This window comes from Crocodylus porosus, unplaced genomic scaffold, assembly GCF_001723895.1.
Source record: "Crocodylus porosus isolate Cpor-Errol unplaced genomic scaffold, CroPor_comp1, whole genome shotgun sequence".
NCBI lineage: Eukaryota > Metazoa > Chordata > Crocodylia > Crocodylidae > Crocodylus > Crocodylus porosus.
This window is the reverse complement of record NW_017728912.1, coordinates 28,602,282-28,629,333: the sequence shown is the minus strand read 5'-3', so window position 1 is coordinate 28,629,333 and position 27,052 is coordinate 28,602,282. Positions and strand designations below refer to the sequence as shown.

The window sequence follows — 27,052 nt, the reverse complement described above, 5'->3', positions numbered from 1 at the left end:
CTTTGATTTTGTGAGCATTGCCATGAATCGCAGCTCAGAAGAAGCTGTTTTTTGCAACTATCATATGGTAGATCCTCAGCTGTCTTAACTTAGCACAGTTCTGTAAAAGTGGAACTTTCCCCCTTTACACATACACACATGCATGTCAACAAGTGCACAATTTGTTTGGCATTTGATGTGTTAATGGCTGATTTCATTGTAGCTAAAACGGACAAAATAATCTGTGTTGGTTTTTTTTTTCTTTTCTGTGTGTGTATATGGATGATTTGTTGGGGGGTGCAGGGGGCATGTGATGCTGTTCCATTTAAAACAGTTTGGATGGGTTATATTGTTTAAATTTTGACAGAAGGAAATTTTACTCCATCTCTCCAAGACAGCAGACTGGGCTTCGGAAACCATAGCAGTGATGTTTTCAGTGAAATTGTTCGTTAAGTAAGACCAAATTCTTCCTTGTTATATAAACAGAAATCCACATTTGCTTGTGTGTCAGCAAAGTGCCATATGACAATGTGGTTTGAACTCACCAAATAGTGCTGGGTCCTCAAAATTATTTTCCTTTCCATTTGAAATGGGTTACTCCTACATACAAACTTTATGTAATAATGGTTGGCATTTATTTTCTCTCTGTCAGATTCTATCTGTCCAAAATACTGAAGAGGTAACAAGAAAGGCAGAATTAATATAATTTAGAAGATAACACATTTAATTAACAACATATTTTTTTTCTTTCGAAGTGTTACATTTCTATTAAATATCATGATAAAAAAAAGACTAAAGTAGTAACTGAATAGAGCCAGGTCTGTAGCTTGCAAGAGAGAAGTAATACAATGCTTTGATCCCTTTGTGTCTCTTTTCTTTCCATATGTGGCTGTCATCACTATAAAAAAAGAAAGTAGATAAAGAGATTGTAAAAGAAATTATGACTCTGGAAAACTTTTGGGAAGCAGAAATCAAATTAATTTCTGGCTGCATAGCAAAATGCAAGGAAAAGGAGGGAAAGAGAGTGAAGGTACATGAGGCAAAAGATCAGAACTATGAGGAGGAAGAAAATTGGAAGGTATTGATCTATGAAGGATTTCAGATGGGGAAAGGGTGAAGTAATACTTTTCATTCTCACAAGTTAATGATGAGCACATACTTTTTGAGTGGTGAAGTGAAGCAGAGTAATATGTGAGTTATTGGTCATCCCAAAAGAGTGAAAATCAATTACCCCCTTTTTTTATTCTAGTGTGTTTCTATCTTTTCCATATACTTTAAGAACTTCTCTGCTGCCCCTTCTCACATGTTTTCTGTTGCCAGTTACTGAATCTGTTAAAAAAATTAATCCCACAACCAGTGAAAGAAGATGAGGTTTTGTGAACAAATGCAGTCTCAGGTTTTTTTGTTCTTGTTTTTGGTTTAATTATTTTTACCTGATCTTGAGCTGAAAACACCAAATTAAGATCTGAAGTTATACTGAACACCGTGCCAGTTTGGAGCAATTTAGATGACACACTTTGATTTACCTTATTGCTTTTTGGATGTGGACTTGAAGATCCCCTAAGAGCAGAAATATTTAGGTGAATTAAAAAATAAGGCAAGATATACAATTGAAAGTAGGAATAGTTCTTTTGCAGTGAATGGGCAGGACTAACTATTTATTTTGTAAAATGCTAAGAACAGTAGAACATGAAAGCTATCATACTTAGACCACAGCGTCTCTCACAGTGGCACAGATGGTAATGGGAAGAGCAGCGAAGCGGGGCCTATGCAGCTACCAGCAGTCAGAGGAATAGGAAGTCCCAAGTTTGAGGTTGTATCTCTAACTATTATATTTATATGTACTGGTGGATCTGGCCTCCATGAGTTTCTCTAATTCCCTTCTAAACCTGGTTGAATTAGCAGCCTCCCCAGTGTCCTATGAGGATTATTTGAGAATCACATCAGGGCATTTTTTCAGTAATTTTGTGGTTTTGGCAAAGGAATGTCACCCGTTTTTCTGGTCTGTAAAGTTCCCTGGCAATCAGTGTATAACAACATCCCAGACACATTGTCTTCCAATGATACCAGAGAAATATGGCTTGACTGGGATATCCGGGATGGCGGATCTTGCAAAATGATGCCTTCTTGAATAGAGAGCTGGAACTGGGGAAGGCTCTTCTCAGGGAAGGAAAGTAAGACTAAGCAGAACTGAAGGAATTTAGTTTGCTGCTTACTTCCCAACATAGCTTGACTTGTGGGAACATTGTTCTGATTGTTAGTCGAGGAGCATCACTTCTTCCACTGGGTGAGTGGGCAAGTAGGATTTTGCTGGATCAGTGCATTTGTATGTGTGCTCATGGATGGGGACAGTAAACTCTCATTTCCACTAGCTGTGTCTACGCATCTTTCCTTCCCTCATGAGTTCAGAGCCTGGTTCAATGCACATTGAAGTTGAGGGGTGTTTTTACATTGACATGAACCCACGGTGGAGCAGGCTCCAAAGCGTCACATTTCCAAGGAATAGATAAGAGTTCAGAGAGTTGACAGCATTCACAGCTGTAGAAGTCTAGTGTGACCGAAGATTTCTTTTAAAGAAAAAAATAGTCTGGCCATTGTCACCTGTTTCTCCCCGGTATAAAAGCACTTGGGTAATTCAGTGTCCTTAGAATAAATCAACGTACAGGGATGGAAGAGTTCCTTAGCCCTATTCTATTATAATTTAATACTAGCAAAATATGTAAACAAGTGTATGTTTAATTAAAAATATAAAGAAAAAAGTGTAAAATCCATGAGCAGAACAAATGGGTTGTTAAACACCAATTAGCAGTTTAGAAATGAGGCTTTGAAAAAACACAAAAATTGCCCACAAGCAGGAGAGTGAGATATTGCATCATCTAAGTAGCAAGTACCACATTTGAGATCCATAAATACAAAGCCCAGGTGCTGAGGTCTTGGCTTTCCTGCAGACAAGCCTTGTTTCAGCTTTCTTACAAAGCTAACAGGAGAAAGAAATCTTAATTGTTGCACATTTCATTTTTCTCCAAACTTTTAATAGAAAGGTACATCTCTAAATGTAGTTTTTATACACAGTTCAAAGCGGTATTAAAAGAATCTTTAATTACAGCTGGTCACTGAAATAATGGATCTGTCCTCTTTGAGGTGGATCAGTTGCAAAGGATCACGGGAATTTAAAATTTGGTCTCTGTGGTGGTTAAAGGTAATTGGAGAATATGTTGAAACTATAGCTCTAATAAAGTCAAGTGAAATTCAGTTGAACTGGAGACAGCTAGTTCAGTGCTGTTCACAGAATAAAACCAAATATTGATTTTTCTAAAAAATACTTGTAAATAAGGGATGCATTTTAAGGAGTTACCTTCCTTTGTTATGTTTCTCCAGGATTGGGTTCAATTACTGTAAAGGACTCTTTAAAGCAACATCTCTTTAGGGCTCACAAAACCGATTGTTAACCCCGCTCTTCAGGCGGTGAGAGATGTGAGTGAGAAAGTCTCCTTGTGCTCATTGGTCTCTACATATTCAGTCATTCATTTTATGTATATGCCGCCCTGTCCAACAAAGGCTCGAGGTAGCTTAAAATAGGAGTTCCAAATAACTTAAAAGAGGAGCATGACAAGAGAACAGCGCAATGTAAAAGGGACTAGAATATCCAGATAAAACAGAGACCACTAAACAATACCTTAGCCTAGCTTTGTTTGTTGAATGCCTGTCCAAATAAAATTTTACACCAGTTCCAAAAGATGTCAGGGCTCAGGCTCTGGCAGGCCTTTCTGTGTATGCACACGTGCCCTTGATCATTTCTTCTGCTTGAAGACAGTTGATGGTTTTTGTTTGGAGGGGGGTAGGGTTTGATCTGCCCAGTTGAGAAGAAGTGATACTGAAAAGAACTCTGTGGCTCAACGAATATTCTTCTCAACAGATTGTCCAAAAAATTCCACAGTATGAGTATTTGGTTTAGTTTGGTTGTACCATTATGCCCCAGTCTTTTAGTGAGAAGAGAACCATGTGTTACATTAAGTGAGGGTGGTTGTTGGTTCTAGCCGTGTTGGCCTAAGGACATAGGCAGACAAGGTTCTTTGGGTACATGTGAAACTTTTTATTTGACCAACTAAAACATTGTTCTTTGCAAGCTTTTGGGCTTGCACTCCCTTCTTCAGGCCTGAAGAAGGGTGTTAGTGCCCAAAAGCTTGTAAATATTTTTTTTTCCAGCTCTGTAGTTGGTCTAATAAAAGATACCACATCTACCCAAAGAAACTTGTCTATTTATACATGAAGTGAAAATCTTTTCTACATCCTCTTGGTCATAACATTAATTTTTATCAACACCTTGTAGTGACTTAACCCACATAAACAATATGGGGGAAGGAAGCAAATTCTGACCTTCCCTCTTCTTTCATTACTGGCATAGAATCATATGTGGTGTTTGGACAGTGTCTGAGTGATCATTTCCTAATGTCTTTAATCCTTTTATACCAGACAATCAGGCATTGCTGATGTCTTCGGCAGCAAAGAGACAAAAGCTCTGTGAATGTCAGCAAATTTGTTTTGTTAGTATTTTAAGGGCTTGAGATTCTGGAGCCCTGACTCGTACAAGATGGCCTCAGTTATGGTCACTCAGAAAGTACTTTCTCCCTTTTTTTCTCAGTTATATATTATGTAAAAATGTAATGTAAATTGGGTGCCTTATCACTGAATACACAGGGTTTTTTTCAACATAGTCTTCCTCTCTGTCAGTGGCCTTTTGTCCACTGAACAAAAGCATGTATTCCAACAATGTAAAAGTCCTTGTCTTTATTGTGCAATCATTTTTCACAGCCTCCATCTCTTTGCTATCATTCAAATAATGTTGACCTTGTAGTCTGTCCTTCAAGGCATGATGAAGATGGTAACTGGAGGGTGCAGGGTCCAGGCTGTACAAAGGATGGGGTAGCACAGTACATCTAAACGATGAGATTGCCTGAATGCTCAAGCTGCTGTGTGCGTAAGCTTTATTATGCAAGAAGCAGCACCTTGGGATGGGCCCTTTGCATGAAATATTTCAGTTTCTTTAAAGTCTTGACATATGTCTTTGAGTTGACTGTGGGCAAGAACATAAATATTAAGAGGCATTACTTTCTGAGTGGCCTTCACATTTTCAGACCAGTGTTAAAGGCAGGGCAGACTTAATCTTCTGATAAACTCCTCTCTGAGTGAATTTCAGGAGGAGGAATAAGTTTCTCTTGCATTCACTAGTGCAGTGCAACCTACTGTCCCCGGCAGGAATCCAGTTCTGTTATGTCTCTCCCTCCTCTTTGGAGTTGCTGTCCCCGAGAATGGGGGCTGCCATTGAACCTGGTTACTTGTTGGGTAAATATATGGGCCTTCTGTCCTGCTTATGCTCCGTCACCTTGTAGCAGGACCCAGCCCCCAGGGGCAGCCATGGTGTTCCCTGGTAGCTACGTGATGCCTTCCCCTACTCTGACTCCTCAGGGTAACCCTCCCTTTTACCTCATGTGCCATGCCTTGATGTAACTTGTAGTATTTTGGGAGGGTGCCCCCAGGGTCCCAGAGTGAGCCCAGGCCACCTTGGCTTTGCCCCTCAGACAGTAAGTTGTGGCCCTCCTGGGCCCTATTAGTGTCTTAGGTCAGCAGTTGCTTATGGGCTATATTTGTTGTCTCCCTTCTCCCCTGCAGCCATGCCTGTGCATCATAGATGTTACTCTGCTGACATTTGCCTTCCTTCATAGGGCTCAGCCCTCTTGGCTTTAAACCATTGCTATTCTGGCTACAGGCCTCCAGCCCTGGCCTGCTTGTTCTGACACAGCTCTCTCAGCCTCAGCCTTTTGCCGTCAGTCCCAATTAACTCTAGACTCTCAGCCTGCCTATGTCTTGTCCTTCAGGCCCCTGACCCTGTTTCATGTGTTGTCCTAGCCCCATGGGGTGTCTGGGCTAGGCAAAGCTGCTTGCAGTCAAATCCAGCACTGCCTTCCCCGCCACCCCCCAGCATCTGAAAGGCTGGTCACTCTCCCCTACTGCCCTGGGGTCCCTGAGCCCTATAGGACTCTATGCTGGGTGCCCCTCAGGTACCCTAGTGGCCTCCTTAGCACCCATTATCAGCCAAATCTGGTCCTTTGATTTCAAGCCTAACCCCAACATAAATACAAGGAACCTTACAGCCTGTCCTCCTCTGTTGCAGTTTAACTCAGGATCTTGCAGCCTTTACATTGGGGCTGCCTGTCCCTTAGCTGCTTAATGCAGTGCAGCTAGCTCCCCTAAAGTAACAGGAGCCTCCGCCTCCCTGTCACACACCCATAGGGACAGGCACATGTCACACTGAATAATATATATGTATAATACAATATGTGGAGCTACAGGGAGAGGTAAATGCTACTCAGTTTGACTAAGAGCTGCAAAATCAGTTCTTTGAAACCTCAGCCCTTCCCATAACAACATGATGTGATTAAAAATAACTGATGCTCCTTGTCAGGTTCTATCTTGGGAGGCTAGGTGTATTGTCAGTGTAATTCAAATGGTTCTGCGTGTGTGTGTGTGTGTGTGTGTGTGTATTTATATATTTATTTATAAAAGCTCAGGGGGATAGTCTAAACCAGTTCTTTTTGACCCATATATGCTTCTACACTGATGAAAGAGAGGAAAGCATGTGTACTCTTGCAGTACGGGATGTCTAGCATTGTATTGCTGCAGGGAGTTCCATGTAGCTGTGTGTGGGACACAGAGTCCACTTACAAAAGCTACAATCAAATCAGGCAGGTTTAAAATCCATTTATCAAGCTGCAGGTACAGTTTGCATTTTCCTGGCAGGTGAAACAATAACACAAAGTAAATCTGGACCCAGCACTCATCATTAACTCAGAAGTACATCAGTGATATCAAAGGTCACTTGAGTGCCTTCTAGAGTGGACACAGCTTTTTGAACAAAAAAACAGAAGTTTTTTTCCCCGTGTTACTTCCAGACAAATGGACTGAGGTGTACATTTTGCTCTCCCAGTGTTTGGTGGAGATGGGGACATGGATGAAAACTAGCTGACTTAGATGGTGTTTTTGTGGCACAGTTATCCATGTTTGATCCTGACTGGGGATGAGGGGGGCAACCTTTTTTGTAGGCATGCCATAAATTCACCCTGCATCCTCCCAAATGCTGCTCTAAACCCCCTCAAGCCCTGCTCAATTTGCTTCTCTGCTTTCTCCTCCCTGTCCTGTGTTCCCTGATACATTTCTCTGCTTTCTGCTCCATCCTCTGCGCTCCCTGCCTGGTCTGCTGCTCTGCTGTCTGCTCCCAAACCTTTCTGGTGCTGTGCTGCTTATCCCTTCGGCAATCTGTCATGTGCCACACACAGAGGCAGCTCTTGCCACTTTTTGCCATCCCTGTCTTAGCTCATGAGACAGCAGTCCAGAAGGAAAGCATTCACTGCTGTCACATTGTGCTAATTTAGGAAGTCTGTAACTTAGACCCTCTGCTGGGCCAGGGGGCTCAAGTTTAAACCATTGTCACACTTGAGTTAGACATTTGTGTGTGGGGAGATGGGACTTGGATGTGCCAAAGCTAAGTTAAGCCAAGCCAGTTTTTGTAGCCTGCGGTGCATAAGGGAATGATGTGGGTAGCATCATGTGCAGCTGCTTTTGACTTAGCCCCAGTGAGCAGGTAACAGCTGCATCTTCTTTTGGCAGGAGTAGGAGTGAAGCTTGAATTCATGTCTCTGAGCTACAGTGAGGTGAGCTCTGCTGCCAGTCCAGATCTAGCTGAGGGGATATGAGTGGAGGAAGAAAAGGGTTTATAAAGCTGGCATTTAGAGTTTGCTCCCACTGGAAATCAGAGACAACCTAAGTGGACTATTTATAGAACATGATGGAGCATAGACCTTCATGTAGTCTTTTTAGTAACTATGAGTGTTGCAATCTCTGTGGCAGTTAATTTCCTGGCTGAATTAGACATGTATGCTGCCTATTTTTGAGAAATGTTTTATATCTTGATCTATGTCATATACCAGAATTCAGCCATTACAGTTCTGGGTGTCTGTTCATTATGTGAAGTTCAAAAATAATTGTGCCCTATAAATAAAAATAATGATATGATGTAGCACAAATGTATGGTTTATGTATTAGCAAGTTTCTATGTCATGTATGCCATACATGAGGATTACCAGGCAGATAATGTGATACTAAATAACTGTCCCTATCTATGGTATTTTAAAAGCCCCAGAGGGTGCATATCAAACTTTTATCCTCCACATCTGTGTTAAATATTACAGGATGCTCTCATGACATGTGATTGTAACCATTTAATTCTGTAAGGTTTTTTTTAAAAGCAGTTTTACAATGCAGATAAGGTGAACCCTCTGTCCTTATAATATGCTAATTAAGTGCATTTGTGTCTTGGGTAAAAGATGTGGCAGTGTAGTGATGAATAAGAACTTTAAACACATATGACACCTCGTTAAAATGTAATTTTCACATCATAAATCTGAGGCCTTTACTTTGACAGCTGAGTAATGTGGATGGTGGGCAGAGAATCTTGAACATTTCAAAGCTGTCACGTGCTAATAGGTAGCTAAAACCTGCTTCCTCTACTGTTCAGCTTTAATACTGTACACCCTTGCCTGGGAAATATATCAAGAGAGCTGTCGAATCTTAAATCATGCTTGTGTACAGGATATGAATTGCAACCGTTTCCAGATCCCATTGTGATAAGACACATCTAGTATCTCTGAAGTTTAATTCAGGCGGCATTTCAAAAGTGACACTGAACCTTTGAGCTGTACATCTTTTCATGGTGGACGTGTGACATTCTCAGGTGGCTGCTGGCTGCTAATTGCAGACTGTGCCGCATTTTTATTCTCCAGTTGCTCTCCTCATCGGTCTGAGCATCCCTAGCTCTGTCTCCAGCTCATCTTCACTGCTGACGGTGACAGCTGCCGGCTGTACATTGTGGTTGGAAGCGTTACAGGGAAACCGGCCACTGCCTGCAGCAGCCATTATGCTAATGTTTTTATGAACCAAAGTGTTTGTTTATATTTTTTTAATATTACTCTCTGCATGTCTGTGTCTAGTTAGCTGAGGATGGTCACTCTATAGATAGTCCTTTTGTGCTATTTAGGGAAAAGGACATGTCTGACCAGGGAGGTAAAGAATCCATCTTGGTACATATACAGACACCTTCACCTTAGTTTCTTGATCTAGTTACTGATTTGAAAGCCATATGCAAGCAGCATAATTCCCTTTTCTGAAGGACAGAGGATTCTGTAAGGACACCTAACAGATCTGTTTAGCACTATGATGTCATCCCCCTTTTCTCTCTCTTTTTTTCCTCCTTAAAAGATAGGGTTTGTTAAAAACGATAACTTAGTATTGTGCTTTTTGCTAAAATTAGGAACTTCCTGCCTTTTGTCTGTGGAAGCTGGAATTGGAACTTTCTTCTCTTCTTTCTTCTCATGAGAACCCTCAAATTCCTAAAGTGCAAGATTCCCAAAATTCAAAACGCAGCCTTTGTGGAGCTTCTCATACATATTCATAGAGGTTGCCCAGCACAAAGTGAGCATCTTCCTGGCCTCTCCAATAAAAATAAATGTGTGGTTTCTCTTTCCCCCTAAATAAAAAAAACATACTTCAATCAGTAGGATTGTGGAATGGGAAGTAGCCTTGCCAAGGGGAGATAGAGGGTTCACAGTATTCCTTGAATCACTGCTCTTCTTACTGTGCACCCATTCAAATCATCCTAAGAAAACATTACAGCAGCCCAGCCAGCTAGAGAACTAAACATATTCTGCTGCTTTCAAGGCTGCGCTGTACCTCTCTGGGATATAAATATCCACAATGCAAAACAAATGTTAAATTCATTATGTCAAAAAATAGTGAAATGTTTTTCTTTCACCAGTTACTCAGGAAGGTTTACAATGCCATTCTGGATTTCCACTTCCTGTATCTCCCCAGTTTCATGTGATGAGCGGGGATCCTGGTTTTCTCTGTTTAAAAATCGCAAATTCTCTATTTTTTTTTAAACAACAAACCACCCACTCCCACAAATTCTGATGAAAACCCCCCAAATCCCTGTTTTTCCATGATTAAAATGAAATACCACTATATACATAGATTTCAATTGAACACAAAGTTTTATTGATATATTTACAATGTTAAAGCAATTTGGAAGCCTACCAGAGCCTCAATCCCTATAATAAAATAAATTCTAAATACCAATAAATTTTGGTGTTTGATTTTGGGTTTTTTTAATCATGGGAAGTCGGAGCTCCCCCCGCCCCCTTTGCTCACCAAGACATGGGTCCTGCTGCTCCGGCTGTTCCCCCTCACTGCTTTGTGACACTGAGCAGCCCTGACATGCCAGTGTCCTGTCCATGCCATTGCCCCTGACTCCCAACCCACAGTCCTCCAGCACTGCTGGTGCCCTTCACTCCCCCCACAGCCCTCTGGGCCCTGCCGGTGCCCCTGACTCCTCACCCACAGCCCCCTGGACCCTACTGGTGCCCCTCTTACCCCACCCCCTGCCACCCCAGCCCTGCTGGGGGGGGTCCTCACTTGCCAGGGCTATGGGACCAGAGATCTGTGTCCATAGCCCTCTGCCCTCCCACAGCACCACCTGAGCCCTGGCTGCCACATGTGGGAGGTGATGGCTGCTATGGCAGAGTGGAGCATGGAGCCTGGCTCCCCTTCCCCCATGGGTGGCATGCCCAGCGGGCAGGACCTGTTGTAGAAGAGCCAGGCAGGGAAGCTCGATGCTGCTGCTGAGAGCCCCAAACCACCACAGCGAGGCACCCCCTGCTTGCCCAGCAAGAGCAGGGGAAGCAGTGTGGAGTTGTGGGGTGGGGATGGGCAGGGGGCACTTCAACATGGCGGTGCAGGCCTTGCGGCAGTGGCATTGAGCTTCCCCACCCCACTCTGCCCTGCCACTCTAGGTCTCATCCACTGGGCCACAGAGGCCCCAGGGGAAGGGCAGCAGGGTGGGGAAGCTCAAAACCCGCAGCCTGCCCCAGGAGAGCACACAGCAGTAGGGATCCAGCTCTCCCCCTTCCCTACCCCCGCCGACGAGTGACCTGCGACCCTGTCCAGCTCCCCACCTGGGCGGTCATGCCTTCTGGCCCCACGTCTCAAGCCCCATGCACTGCATGAGCTGGGCATGAGCCCCAGCCCCAGTCCTGACCTGCTTAACCGCTTCCCTCCCTCATTATGGGAACCTCAATCCCCCCCGGACCCCACCCCACCCCCATCAGACATACCTGTAGGAGCTGCTGTCCAGGGTGCGTGGCATCTGCCATGTGCATGCGTATGTGTGCACTTGCACACGGTGCCCTCTGCTGATCGCCCTTCTCCCTCTCCCCGCAGCCCCCTGCAGGCTGGCACTCTGCCAGCCTGCAGGGGGAAACCCACTGTTTCCCATGTTTATCTCCTTGAAATAAGAAAGTCCCTGATGGTGAGGGATGAAGTTTGAGTGTCTTCCTTTTCGCCCCTTCCTTTTTCAGCTCATCTCAAAAGTCAGAGGAGCTAAAGTCCTAAAGAGCTTGCTTACAAAGGAAAGTTAGCAAGCAGTAAGCTCAGCTGTGACCTTACAGCACTCTAACTACTCTAGAAACTCTGTGTCAGCACCCAGTAAGAGTGCTTATATGTGAGGTAGCACATTCCCTTGTGGAGGTGAAGATTTACACTATGGATCCTGTATGGTATTTGGAAACATAGAATGGTCTTAGGTCTGTCATTGAATTGAATCACACCACAATACTGAATACGAAGACATGAATAACTTTTGGCTATCTAAAAAAAAAAATCCATGTTTTAATGGAAGTGATGATCAAAAATGTTTAAGAAATGGACATTGTTTGCCAATTAGTCAGGAGTCATTCTCCGTAAAACAAGTGAGGTGGACAGGGAAGAGGAAGAACAGGGAAATAATATTTTAATTTTTGTCCACTATCTCTTTGTCTACATTCCTATACAAGATCTGTCATCTAAACATAAAAGACATCTATACACGTGCTCCAGGGGTGGATTGTGGGGAGGGGGCTCTTTAATTAGAGTGGCTCCAAGAGCTGCTCTAATTAAAGCACCCGGAGTTTCCCGTGTGTCTGCACCCCCATGCTTCAAAATTGTGGCAGGGCGCTTTATCCAAAGCTTGTTTGACAAAGAAAGTGAGAGAAAATCTTGGTATATTTATTTATTCTCATTATTTTCTAATTAAAAGCTGGTTTTACAATGGGGTGGCTAGGCCAAAAACAGTGTTTGGCCATTCAGCTAATTCCCTTTTTGAGGTGTGAGAGCAATTTAGGGGCATGAGATGAAATCCTAGCCTTGTTGAAATCAGTGGAGAATTCCAATTGATCTTAGTGGAACCAGGATTTTACCCATAATAGTGTTGTTAATTCTCCCCCCACCCCAGATTCCTCCCCAAATGCCTGGTTAGCTCAAAAAGGAAACAGAGATATCCTTTTACAAGATGGATAATTGGGTTATGGAGTTTAAGTGACTTTGCAGATGTGTCATGGAAGACTGTAATAGAGCTGGGAATTCACCTCTGGTCTCCAAGGTGGTGGATTTGTACACAGTGCTTCTCCTGAAAAGCTCTTCAAAAGTCTGTCCTTCATGAGACCAGCTGTTAATCACCAGAAATGTTTATTCACGACGTCCTAGTTTTCTGTCATCCCTACTGTTAAATTATGAACATGTGGAATTTTATTTAGTTATTCATTCACTCATTTGGGGGCCTGACAAGAGGAATTGCAGTCAACTTTATGATGGGCAGGTCCTAACTTCAACTTTAGCTGTGAAGAGGGCAGCCACTCTTCTCATAATGAAACTCATTCTTGGAAACCCAGCGTTATGAAAGCTAGCCTCTGTGGATCCAAAGCTCTGAAACCACTTGAGTTAAAGACAGATGCCTCCTAGCTGTAGAAAGAAAATTGTGCTTTGTTTTGCTTTTCTTGCAATCTGTGAGAAACCAATGGAAAGCAATTTGTTTATGCATATATACAGGCCAAGTCTCAGGAATGCTGTTAGTTATGTAAGTGCCTTGCTGAATCAAAGGCATGATATGCAGATCAACTTATGGTTAAATCAGCAAAACTGCTGTGGGCTTCAGTGGGAGCAGGATGGAGCTCCAAACTGTCTGCTACTAAATTTGTGAAGAATTTTGCTTGATTTAGAACTGACTCCTCCTCACCCCCAGCCCACAAATATCAGTAACTCACCAGCTATTAAGGAGATCTGGGCTGGGATTTTTCAGAGAGGTGTAACAGGACATCGGATCAGGGACTATAAAGAATCACCCAAGTTAAATCCACTCTCCAAAATCATTGGGACATAGGCCCCAACTCCCTGAGGCTCTTGCACAAATTCCAGCTGTACGTATCTAAAAAGTGTTTTAAAATGGTAGCACTAAGGTTGTTTTGAGTGAAGTGTGAACCAAATCTGTTTGACAAGAAAGGACCCACTTTTCACTTGCACAAAAGCTTCATTAGGCAGCACTACTGTATTAAATGGGCCTTAAAAGAGAGCCTGGATTTCCCTTTGCTGTAAGGCTTCTACACATTAGCAGAGAGGGAAAAGGGGGCTAGAGCACAGAAGAGGATAAGGCTTTGGATAGTTCCATAGCACTGAAGACAACAGAGTCACTTCCAGATACAATCCCTTCAAAGGTTAATTGTTTGTCTTTGTGGAAAGGAATGAGAATAAAGGTCCACACTTCATTCCACCTGTTGCAGATCTAAGTGAATTTAGGCAGACAAAATTCTTGGGGTAGAGGTGATCTTTTATTAGACAAGCTAGATAGTTGCAAAAAATATATATATTTATTTGCAAGTTTTGGGGCCTAAACGCCCTTCATCAGGCAAAGCAGAATTCAAGGATTGAAACATTTGTCCCAGGTAGAAACAAACTTTTATATCACACAGGAGAACAAAAAGATGGTATAGTTCTCCTGGGCAGGAAAGTTCATTTAATTGAATTTAGGCACCTAATTGCTATTCCATTCCACTCAGTTGCAGTCCTGACAAGCCATTAATGCATCTACTTTTGTAACATACCATCATAAAACCACAGCATCATAAGAACATTAAGTCTGAATTCTACTGAAATCCTGGTTTCCTTCCCCTTCACCCACCTTTTTTCTTTAATTGTTTTTCAGCAGGGTGGAATAGAGTCTCACTTGGATCCCCAAGTCCATTTACTAAGTGCCTAGTAGATGGAATACAATTTGATTCAACGTACCACGAAATGTGTTAAGTTAGAGAGGAAAATTGAATTGTAGTACAAGCCTGTGTACATACATTTTTGTTGCATCTAATCGTTTGTCTCATGCTGAAGAAAATGTCAAACTTTTCCACCAGGAAATACATCTGTTTGCATAGATGCTAGAACCCCAAAGCAGTGTGACTGCCGTGCATACTTTGATGGGAATGCCCCAAAATCCTTTTTATATTTTCCTTAGTTTTATCTCCTCAGTCTGCCTTGCTTTATCAATGTCAGTCATCGGAATTAAAAAAAAGGAAAGAAAGAAACCTGCTACAATTCAAACCTTTTATCAATGAAGGCAGAAACTCGTAGAACTGTTAAATGACACTGCCTATCACCCCAGTGATAGAAGTGTCCAGGAGGAAGCTATATATATAAAGATTGCAGAGGTAGGCAAAGGCGTCTTGCTCATTATAAAGAAAATATCCTAAACAGTAGAGCATTCTTATCAACATAGCTACATCTGTCTAATTCCCAGCTAATCAATTCCCTTGCCTCTACGCAGAAATTTCCCCTTTAGATTGGCAAGCATCTAATGTCTCTTTTAAAATAATTTAGGTTCACAAGTGGTTTATACAGAAGGTAACTCTCAAGCCCATATTCATTCCTATTTTTTTCCTGAAAGCTATCAGACTTAGATGGTTATGGTGTTCTGAACAGACACTGGCGATGGTGACATCTTCTCTGAAGGATACAAAATACTGTCCTCAGAAAATTATTATTTATTTATACAGATTCAAAAAGCTAAAACTTCTGTGTTAAGAAAATACTAATGATTCAAGGTTAAGCTTGATAAAGGCAGGGGATGTCAAAGTTAAGGTTCAGCCCCTGACCTTAGCTTTGCCCAGGTAATTGTTATTTATATGATCAAAAGCAACTTTTCCAATTATACCATATAGGCTAGGGACAGAAATTACATATAAACCAGTATAAGCGATCAGAAACCAGTTCAAATCTGTAACAGCACAGAAGTTCAGTGCACATAAACCACTTTCTAAATGGTCAAAACTGGTATAAGATAAACTCGGATGGATGTAGTATCAGACTTAACTAATTCAGGTGAAATGGGTTTATTGAATTTTTGTCCCAGATCTCTTCCAGATTTAAGTTAACTCACAGTCCCCCAGCATCCCAGGATTCCTTGTACCTCCCCATGAACTCCCTACTCCAGCGGGATATGAAGGCTATCCTTGGCTCAAGCTGTCTGCTCCAGCTGAGCAGGGAGACATGCTGTAGTGCCCGCCTGGCTTCTGGTCTGGGTCACTGCAGGCATGGTGCTGCATTTCCGGAATAAAAAGTGAATGTCTGTTCACTGACATCCAAAGATTGAATTGATTCAGCCTCAGGCTTTTTGACTGTCTGTACTTAGCCATAATGTAACATCCTTCAACAGCTTTACATACATAAGGAAAACAGTGGAAATTAAAAGCCTCTTTTATTTAGTGGGGAAAAGATATTTAACATGGGAGGAAATTATAATCTCATAAATTCAAATAAAAATATGGCACCTTTTTTTAAGGGTGAGGAAAGGACCTGGTGGATTGTCTTTATATTGAAGTATTTGTGTAAGACTAAATATTGGAAGGCAGATGACAAGCACAGGTGGCTGCAAGGATGGGGAAGGGAAAAAAGCACCCTAGAGTACAGGAAGAACAGTTTAGAGATTACCTGGAAAAGCTGGATGTTTTCAAATCAGCAAGGCCAGATGAGATGCATCCTAGAGTACTCAAGGAATTGCCTGAGATAATTTCAGAGCCACTCTGATGAGATGGTCTAATGGTTCCTTATGACTTTAAGTCAATTAATCTTACGTGCAGTGTCATTTAGCGCGCTGTCCTATTCTGTGTCAAACTCAGTTCAAGTCCTCCAAAGATATAGAACAGTTGAGGGACAGGCCTTACTTTGGCAGGGGAGTGAATATATGCCAAAGCAAATTAAACAGATATGTATGCCCCAGTGCATGGTTTAAGGGATTAAGGTTCAGTAATTTTACACTTGGTGTAGGTGGCTTATTTATTGACTGAGGAAGTGTTTGAGGCATGTTTCTGTCCCTGGAACAGGCAGTTGTAGAGGTGAGCAGCCAGCAAAATTGCCCAAGGCCACAATAGTTAAGTTTGTGGAAGTCATTCCATGCCACTGTGAGTCTAACCCCAGCTTCACCCTAGAATGGCTCCTATGGCTTTGAGTCCAGAACAAAATGCCAGGACCTGCTCAGCCCCTGCTTTGTGCCTTCACTTCTTCCGAGAATTGTCCTTATGCATATAGTTGCAGTTAAGTCAGGGAGGTCATGTAACTCCCCATCAGTCATGAAACTAGCAAACACTTGGCATTATCCTTTGGGGAAAGAGAGAGGTTAAGACAAGGCAACACTGTTCTTTTTTCTTCCCCCATAGTCATTAGCAAGGACACCTCCTGAGCATATGCACGCTCCAGCCAGCCGGATACATTTTATTACCTTTCTCCCAAGATCTCTCTCTCACTTTTTCCTCCATGCTGCTTTTGTCACTACATACCTCCTTCTGCCTCTCCTTTATGGAATCCTTCTGCTCTGCATTCACACAAAGCTACCACTGATTTGTTGGATTCGGAAGTACTGCAGCCTGACACAGAAAGAGCATGTCACTTGGTTTTGGGCTGATTGGCCCTGGCAAACTAGAGCACCATTCATGCATGCCTTGAATAGCTGGAATAAATTAACAGTGCAGTCAGAAGGGCAGTTGGATTCTGGTCAGCTGTACAGGGCTCCACAGCAGTCCCTCATCACTTGGTGTTTTGGATGGATGCTGGGAATCAACTAAGAAAAGATTTTTATAACTTCCTAGAGAGTGCAAATCCCAGGGAGAATTTGCCCTTCCATTGGCACATGTTCAGCCTTTGCTTGATTTAGTTATTTTCACTTTTACCTTATGGAAGATCTTACTCAAAGGGAAGAGCCAATTCTCATATCCTAAGCCTTAGCAAGGGGAGGGGAAATGGTGCTTGAAAGGTTCATTGTGTACTTTTTGCTAAGTGTACTGTGGCTTCTCAGTCTGCAGCAAATGATAAAATCCTTCCTTGGTCCAGTCGCAGCGTCTCTCCTAAACTTCAAAGATGAAAAGCTGTTGTTTAGCACTGTATAGCTGCCTAAAGCCCAATTGCTCCACTGACTGTGTTAATTTATTCCAGCTATTCAAGACAAGCATGAATGGCACCCTAGTTTGCCAGTTCTGATTGGCATGAATGCAGGTGACTTGCACATCTTGTGTCAAGGCTGCTATATAACTTCTGTAGTTTTCAGCTCTACTGCCTCTTTCCCTTTTTTTCTCCTTTGAGCCACGAACAGCTGGTAGCTTTGTGAGGGCACAGAAACAAGTGGCTCCATAAAATGAAATACCCAGTTTGCTTATACAGTGCAAGTCTGTTTAAATTGAATCCAGTGTTATAGTGAAATTTGTCTTAAGTCCCGTTTCCTTTCAGTTCATTTTAATCAAGTAAAAATCCTGTTATAGTGAAGAAATCCTGTTATAATGAACAATCACTGGGTTGTTTTAATGGACACATCCTTTTGAACTAACCCTTTCTCATTCGTTTTTGCCCTTTAATCACAAATGTACTCTAAAGACCCCTCATTAAAAAGTGGAACAGATATTGCAAGTGACTTAAATTCACATGGCTTCCGCTGTCTGTTCCAATATGTGGCATCATGCTGCCTGTTTCTGCTGCTTTAGGTGCAAAACACAGGATAGGTGATTGGTAGGGGTTGCATGGGGGTGCGTATGCCCCCCCCCAACAAGGCTGGTGCCCCCCTGATGGTCCACACTGGTGATGTCGGTATGGATGGTGCCCCCAGGGTCAGCAGCTTCTGTGGGTGGCCCCCAAGATTCAGGAGACACCAGTCACTCATGCAACGCAGGCAGGGACTGCTTTCTCTGATAAAAACAAGTTATTTTCATGGAAAACAGAAACTCACCATAGACCTAAACCTGGAAACTCCTTGGTCAAAACTCCCAGTGACTTCAGTGGATTTTCCCTAAGAATGGGCAAAATAGAATTTCCACAGACTTCAGGATTTGGAGATTCATTTAAAACTAAGTACTAGACCCTTCTGGAAAGGAAGGACAAGGTTCCCCTGTCAAGCTGTGTATGACATAGGTTGACAACCTATGGCCCACCAGCCAGATCTGACCTATGAATGGATTAGATTCAGCCCAGGAAGGTCTGATCTGGTCTGCATTTCACTAAGGGCCTCTGTAGATGTTCAGGTAAATGTGTGATAGGATTTGATGCCCAGTCCACACAATTGCGCCTTCTGCCATGCCACACATGCATTCTGATTGCTGAATCCTCACTTTTCATTAACAGGTACGAGTGCTGCTGACTGACCCAGCCTAAAATGTTCAGTCATCTGCTGAGCTCTATAAACAACACCTTGCTGCATAAGATATTTATATTCATGACTTTGTTTATTAGTTAAAAAGAGAAAAAGGAAGAAAAGCTTGTATGTCAGTGGTACACAATGCTGGTTTTACTGCAGAAGTTAATTAACAGTGTTGAACAAGACTTCAGGAGATGAGTTGTAATAAACAGTGCTAAAAATATTACAGTATTCATCACCAGAACAAACACAATCAGCACCAGGCAAAGGACAGGAATGATCATGGCCTGCAAGCCACCGCATTGGAAATGTTTAATTTAGGAGTCATTTAAGAAGCATAGATAAGCCCATTTCACATATATGCGAACTGCTATAAGAGTATAATACTAAATGAATCTCACCTATATCACACCTAATTGTTCTCCCTTGCCAGTCAAGTCAACTCAGGCATTGGCAACACTTTGGTCTTTCTGTGTGCCTATACACATGACAATGTTCGTCATTCAAAGCATTCTAAAGCCATCATTTTTTTAAATGGTGGAGGTCACCTTAATTAAGCCTCATTGTATGTGTTTTAAATGTAAGGCGAACTGTGGTAGTGTGTTTCAGCCTATATAGTTCACTTTTATTGCGCTTGTATTTAACTGGGGATTTTCAAAGTGGAAATTACTCATTGCTGCAGCATCGAGCGCTCCCTGCCTCCTACACTACAGCAGTGTTTCTCAACCAGTAGGACGCGTCTCACTGGTGGGACTCAAAAGTGTGTAGGTGGGACTTCAACTCGTTGCCCGATTGAAAAAAAAATCAAAGTTGTTTGCACAATTATGTTAGTAAACAAAACATACGCTTCATGGAAAAAGTGGGGTTTTGTTTTTATCATGGTGGGACCAGGCTTTTCTGGCAAAATGGTTGGTGGGACTTAAGGTGCAAAAGGTTGAGTACCACTGTTCTACAGAACTACAGCAAGGCACAAAACTCACAAGTCGTGGAACGTCTCTTAAATTTTAAGGTGCTGTACCTAAAGCGCTTTAAGCAAAGTACAAACATTACAGCACCTTTGGAAATACCTGCCCCACACATGTATAGGCACTCTCCAGCTCTCTGCCCAGTTAGTCTCCTGAGAACTACAGTGCTTTGACTTAATATCTTTGGGTCGATATAGAGTATTTGGATGACACTGTGTGATCTGAGGTTTGCCAAAAGTTAGACTAGATGACCTGATGATGGTTTGTGATCTTGAACTGTATGAAACTATGATAATCATAACTATAAACTTGTTTCTAAGGCCATCTATAAACAAGAGACACACTCTAGTATTCATGTGGAGATAGATAGCCTTCCATCTTACTCACAGGATTACCCTTATCCTTTATTTCCCTTGTTTATCCATATTGCTTGGATGGATTTCTGCACAAGTGATCGCTGTGGAGCCTGGGATTTCTCTTGTTGTTACTTCTGGTAATCTGTTTTTGCATAGGTATTTAGGACATTAGGGAGGATTGGTGCAGTTCCTCATGGATAAAAAGGAAAAGCAGCACTGTATGGCTTTAGTGTGTTGGCTACACAGTAGCGTTATACTTTCCCTTTTTATCAGCCTCAGGGATACTGGGGCAACACAAAATATAGTTATACAAGGCTCTGCATACAGGCATACCTTTCTATGTATTGCCCACAGCTGGGCTGTCCTACTGACAGCATGCAGGATACATATGGCCCCTGAGGAGTTAACAAGCAGCCCTTATGCTCCCAGTACAAACACCATTTGCCCCACCAGTCTGGGAGCTGCTTCTTGCAGAGTCTCTAGTCTCCCCCTCCCTTCTCTGGCTTCTGCTTCCTTAATCCACCTATGGGGATGGGGTGAAGGAAGCCTACATCCAGGTGGTTCTGGGGGCCCCAGGGGCCCCAGTGGAGCGCTGGCACAGTACAACAGGACTTCTGCTGTGCAACATGGTGGGAAAGGCTTAGGTGGTGCAGCATGTCAGGCTGGAAGAGTTCTAGGACAAGACAGAGAGGGTGGTGCATGTGCCTGTAGTTCAGAGTGCATGCATGCGGCAAAGCATGGTGTGCAGCCCAGGAGGTGTTCAGTCCATGTGGTATGTGACTGGGAACCCCAGCCACTCAAAAGTTGGACAGCTCTTGGACACAGAAATTACACCACCAAGTGGCAAGAAAAAGTAGATTGTCTGTCTCTGCTATCCTTTCTCCAGTGGAAAAATGGTTTTACAAAAGAAAATAAAGTGTTTATTGCATTCCTTTGATGGGCTTTATATTACATGAAGGGGGAAATAACATTTTAATAAAAACTTGTACCACATGCTGCAGTCATTCAGAGACTACTGAATCATCAGGTATGTTATTAGCTGCTTTGTGACTTACTGAAGGAAAGTCACCATCTCTTATCAGAACGTTTGAATAAATTATCACTTTATGTATGAATGTCTACATGGGGGTGTTCCTTAGACATTTTGTATGAGGTAACTGATACTTAACCCCATCTCTTCAGTCTCAAGATACTCTTTGTTCCTTACTGCATTGAATGCATATATTTTTCCCTACTGCGTGATGGCCATCCACCATTCATATAGAAGAAACTGATCACTGATTGTTACAATAGAATATTTAACAATAAAAAAGAGTGATGTTCCATTCCCAGCTCAGACTCATGGGAATGCAACTGTTCCTTATTATAAAGAAAAAAAAAGTTTGATTTAATTATTTTTCCCTTTTACACAAATATCTTCACAGGGGGCAAATTAAATTATTTAACCATGACACACAGTTCTGTCAATTAGTTTCTGAAAAGAGAAATTGGAATATTAAAAAAAGAAAAAAGTCTGTAGAAGTCAAGTCAAAATGAAAACATGAACAGAACTCAAAGTAGTAGTGATATATCCGTAAGCTACTAAGCATTTCACAGCTCTCCTTGTGGTATTCTAAAGGATCCTTTTCCCTTCTGACTTAATACTTAAAGATTAATTGGAGTTTAAGAATTCAGTATTTCTAGTAGCCCTTATGTTGAAATTTTAAGATGGGTAATTTAGGTTTGAATTGATTTTTCTCTAATTTGAGCTTTTACCGTGTAAGAATTATTATTTCAGCTGTACTTCTGTTTCCTGAATTACAGACAAAATTACAAAGAAATAATCATTATACAAACACTTGTTTAGTAACAAGTTCAAGATTGGAAGAGCTTTATTGGCATGACTGCATGAAAAATTGAAACAGTTATTATAAAACACGGTAGACATGCTTCCAAAACATTCAGGGGAAATGTATTTAATCTTAACCCGCAAATCTGTCTCTTTGCTCATGAGGGTTTCAGTGGCTACTGAAACCTTCTGGACTCTTTCAGTGAGCACTGCATCAGAACCTGTCATCCAGGCCTAATAAAAACACTGAAGTGTGTGCTTAGCTTTCAGTGCAAGAGAAGTGCAGTTGAGGTCAGTGTCCCTAATACAGTTAAAAGTGTCTCTGCTTGAGAAGAGCCGATTTGAGTTTGAGAGGAAAGCTCCAAAACATTTCAAATCTTTGTCTAAAAAATGTTTTTGCTGTGCTGATTTCCTTCTTTGAAAAAAAAAATCTTATAAATAAAAATCATGTTATTGTAAAAATATTCCTGTGCACACAGATTATAAAACCAGAGGGTCACTTCATATGACTTCCTGCAAGATATAGGCTATAAGGACTTCCCTGAATTAATTCCTGTGTGAACTAGAGCATGTCCCTTAAGAAAAACACATTCTTCATTTTAATATTTCAAGTTGCAGAGAATCTACTGCATCTTATGGGAAGCTGCTCTAGTAGTTAATTACCCTCAGGGTTAAAAAAATTAGCATCTCGTTTCCAGTCTGAATTTGTCTAGATGCAGTGTGAAGCCATTGGATCTTGTTCTGTCTTTGTCTGCTATGCTGGCAAGCCCTCTATTATTACATTTCTCTTGCTGTGCAAGTGCTTATAGACAGTGATCAAGTCACCCCTTCACCTCTTTTTGATGGTCTTCAGGAAGAGCATGGAAGAGGTTTGCTGTCTAGGAAAAGGGGCATAGCTGCATTTCTGAAAGATGTAACAGCAATATTCATAATTCATCTTTTAGCAGGTCAAATCCAACACTGAGCGCAAAATACTTTGCAGTTAATAAAACTGGAAGAACTGTCATCAACAAACAAGGGGTGTGAATTTAATATGCAAATATATATTTGGAAAAGTAGACTTTGCGAGTAAGATCAGCACCCAGGGTGGTCCAGCTGAATTTACTATAACTGTAGATTAGGATACAATTGGCAGCATTACAGAAATAGCAATCTTTTTTTTTTTCCTTGGATGAAAGATTCCCGAACAATGCATCTATTATATTAGACAAAACGCTAAGACATTCTTGCTGTTTCCCACCTCCCCCACATTTGTATTTAGACAGTCCTAAAGTTACCTATTTGTTTTCCAGTGTCCTTCCATCCGTGCTATGAGAGACAAATGAACAGGCACTTCTTCTGCACCTTTTGTAGTGTGTAGTAGGATATCTCTACATGACTGTGCTCTTGAACTACAGCATACACGTAAAAGGAGTTGGATCTGTTGAACGGTGTCATTTCTTCGGTTATAAAGGCATAAAACAAGTCCTTTAAACCCTTCCAAGAGCAAGTATAAAACATCAGTAACAAAGCAGGTTGAGAGAAAGCAGCAGCTAGACCATTGGATTGGAAGTAGTGAGACCTGAAGCCCCTTTACATAATTCTTAAAGAAGAAACACGCTGCTGATACACTAGAGGTGGTCAAAAAATAATAATTAAAAAAAACCCCAACCCACACAAATTTCACGAGAAAAGTTTGTTTTCTACATAGGGGGACTTTTACCATCTTTAATTTTCCCTAAGCCTGAATAAGGGTGTGTGCAGCCAAAAGCTTGCTAAGAAAGGTAATTTTTTTGCGATTTCTTAGTTGGTCTATTAAAAGGTATCATCCCTGAACCAAGAGTTTTAGAGTTTTGCATTTCTACAGAAAACTGCTCTTTTGCTGATATCAAATCAAAACATTTTGTTGGAACGTGTCGATTTCAGCAGGAAAGTGTCAAAGCTAATTATGTTGATGTTCTTGTTTTGTTTTGATAATGTCATTGTTTTGTTTCAACATCATTTAGTTTATTTTCAATTATATCATAATTTCCAATATATTATTTTTATATGATGTTTCACCGTTATTGGACAAAAATCATTCTGAATTTTGAAATGTGAGAATTTCATATAAAATTGACAATCCAGTTTCCAACCGGTTCTTATTTTAATCTGGATTCATTCTGCTAGAGTAGCATGAAACAGCTTTACCAGAAATAAGCCTCAAGTCCCATATCCTGAAATTATTGCACGCTGTGAGGCAGAGATCCAGAGAGATACTGTGTGTTGCAGTTGCCTACCAACAGTGGGGAGGGAAGCCTTCCTGTCCCCCTATCAGGATATGGATCCATTTTGTACCAGTTTCATAAACAAGCCATTCATTGTGCAGGGAACAGTGGTGGCTGGATCCATCTAGCATGGGGGCAGGCAATTATTTTGGGCAGAGGGCTGTTTACTGAGTTTTGGCAAGCCATCGAGGGCCTCATGACAGGCAGCCCAGGGCAGATAAATATTAATTTTCTAAATTTTTAAGGGGCCCCACAGGCTGGATAGAATGGCCTGGCGGGCCGCACCCCCGGGCCTCATTTTGCCCACCCCTGATCTAGCAGCATGACATCTCTGAACCTCAAATCACCTCCTATCCAACTGTACTGCATGGCATCTTTCAGGAGTATTCTGAAGTTGTGAAGGGGTGTACAAACCTGGGGAGACCTGCTCAAACCTTTCCTTTCCATAGGAAATGGAGTTATGGCTGAGTCCAGGGACTGGCACGCCAATGTGCGATGCTATACAATCACAGTTACTGTGGGCCAGGTTCTCCCACCTTTACACATGCTGGTTTTATGCACTGGTTTTATTGGAACCCAAAGATAACAGGGAATGGCCCTATGCAGTTTGTTTGCCTAACTGGTCATGGAAAGGCTACATTTGTTGATGGTTAAGTCATAATGCAAGTTGCATCACTTTTCTCTGCTTTGGGCACGGAGAAACAGGCACATGGAGCAAATTAACCTTTTTTCCCCATGATTCTGGGAGGGTTGACAGAAAACAATCACTGTCTTTAAAAATCAGATATTAGGAGGAATACTGAATTTGGGCCCAGAGATAAATCAGGCACATTTTTCAATGTAAAAGTAAGTAGAATTACTACTCTGTCATAGTAAAATACCTTTTAGTTTCTCTCTGATCATATTTGAAATGTCGAGTTAACTGGTATCAACCAGACTTTAATTACATCCTCTTATGAAGCGGTGCATTTCATTTGTATGGCTAGATGGGAGGTAGGAGGTTCAGCTTCATGCTCATATGGAGAGATTGGCATTTAACAGCTGATGCATCATGTGCCAGATTTTGTGATGGTTGTGTGCATCACACTAGCAATTAACCAGCAAGGAGAGCTGACACACACATAATCAGGAAAGCTGTGGCTGAATATGTCAAATGCTGGGAGAGGAGGCATGAGATATAGGTGTCCAGCAGAGCTTAAATATAAATCATAACTCATACACTAAGCTGTGGTTGGCCTGGTCAGTGTTTGGATTGGAGACTTGCAGTGAACACCCAAAGTGTTACAGGAAGCCAGTTCATTGAGCTGATAGCCATCACATGCTGAGCTGGAGCAGACACAGAGAAGAGGAATTACTTGTGGTACTCACTGGAAGGCAAGCATTTCATGATATTGAGTTTTCTCAGGTCGCAGGGTAAAGGTGGAGCTAAACTGTTCTCAGTGGTGGCAGATGACAGAACAAGAAGCAATGGTTTCAAGTTGCAGCAAGGGAAGTTTAGGTTAGATAGTAGGAAAAAACTTTCTCACTAAGAGTGTAGTAAATCACTGGAACAGGTTACCCAGAGCATTTGTGCAATCTCTACCCTGGGAGGTTTCTAAGACCTGGCTAGACAAAGCCTTGCCCAGAATGATCTAGTTGGGGATGGTCCTGTTTTGAGCAGGGGGTTGGACTAGATGACCTCCTGAGGTCCCTTCCAGCCCTAATTTTCTATGATTCTATGATGCCCACTGAAATGTGATTCTGCTCTCAAAAAGTACCTGCAGAAACAGCTCTTTCCAACAGGCTGCGCAGTTGCTTCTCCTGTGCCCTCAGCTTTCTCTCATCTGGCTACAGGGATAAATACAAGAATATTAGTATGTACTTTCTACTCCCTTTATCTGACAGGAAAAATTGGGCAAATCTACTTAGTGCATCTTCAGCTGAACTTGCACTCAGTCACAGCTTTGTGAAGCTGGCAACGGCGATGTTGTTACACAGTGGTCAGTGCCATTATATGGATCTCACTATCAGACTGGGACAACCTTCGTAACTAGTGTGGATGTGTAAGAGGGCAAGAGTCCCAGTTGTTATTAGAATATGCTTTATACAGGAACAAGGGGGAGACATAAATCTATGGAGATCTGAGCTACTTTTTTCACCAAGCTGTTTTTCAGAGTAGAACCACATGCAAAAGGTTTCAGCCACAAAACTGTCGGCTGTAGTGTCAGGATCGTAGTGTTTTTGGAAGCAGACTGACACACAGGTGGCGTTTTGTAGGACATGAGCCCCTTTATGTTTAGAAGAACTCCATTACAGGTGATGGATATGCAAGACTGTAATAGAAGCAGATCAGAGCTCCCCCATTTTGCTAGCTGTTGTGTGTGGACAGGAAGAAGATGTGGACCTTCCTAGTTTGAAAATACCCCATTCCCCAACTCTAAATGCCTCTCTATCTCTTAGGACTAAGGGTAAAAACTCCCTTTCCAGGTCTCAGCTTCTGCTGTTCCCTCCCAAGACCCCTTCCTTGCCTGGGGAGCCTTCACTTTTCCTGTCAGAAGGGATATGGCACTTGGAAGGAGCACTAGTGCCAGGGGATAGAAAAGGCCTGGGAGTTCTTCTTAGGCCTTTATTGGAGGGAGGAGGAGGAGGAGCTGTCATCCTTTTTTGTTGTCACCCCTGTCTGCTAGTGAAAGACGTAGTAAGAGCAGTTGCAAGCCTTACTTTCAAGGCTGTCTTCCCTCCGTGTGCTCAGCTTCTGTTCACTGACCTACAGGCTACAGTGATAGGCAGTGGTAGTGCCTGTTGCACACTGAGTGCATGTGTTTAATGAAATAACCACCTTCTCTTTGCAAGAATGGTCAGACCCTGGCTCTGTCCCCTTCATATCCCTCTTGCACAAAGAAGAGAGCTAGCTTGACAGGACAGGCAAGGATTTCTCCCTTGACATAAAGGGATTTCCCAGTAACACATATATATCGCTCCATTTGGCATAGCTTTTAGATCAGCCCTTAACCTGCTCTGAGTTTACAACACTAGCTGGTTTGTTTCAAGGCCAGACTAATAATGAAGGGAAAAGAAAAGCAGCCTACAATTACTTTTCTTCATTTCTCTTTCTCTCC

The 27,052-nt window shown here is 42.1% G+C and overlaps 1 protein-coding gene across 11 annotated transcripts in view; it reads left to right on the top strand.

Annotated features, from left to right (window-relative positions):
• The window catches only part of ADGRL3 (adhesion G protein-coupled receptor L3), an 864,517-nt gene that overhangs the window by 548,212 nt on the left and 289,253 nt on the right, over positions 1-27,052 (top strand). The window lies entirely within an intron of this gene.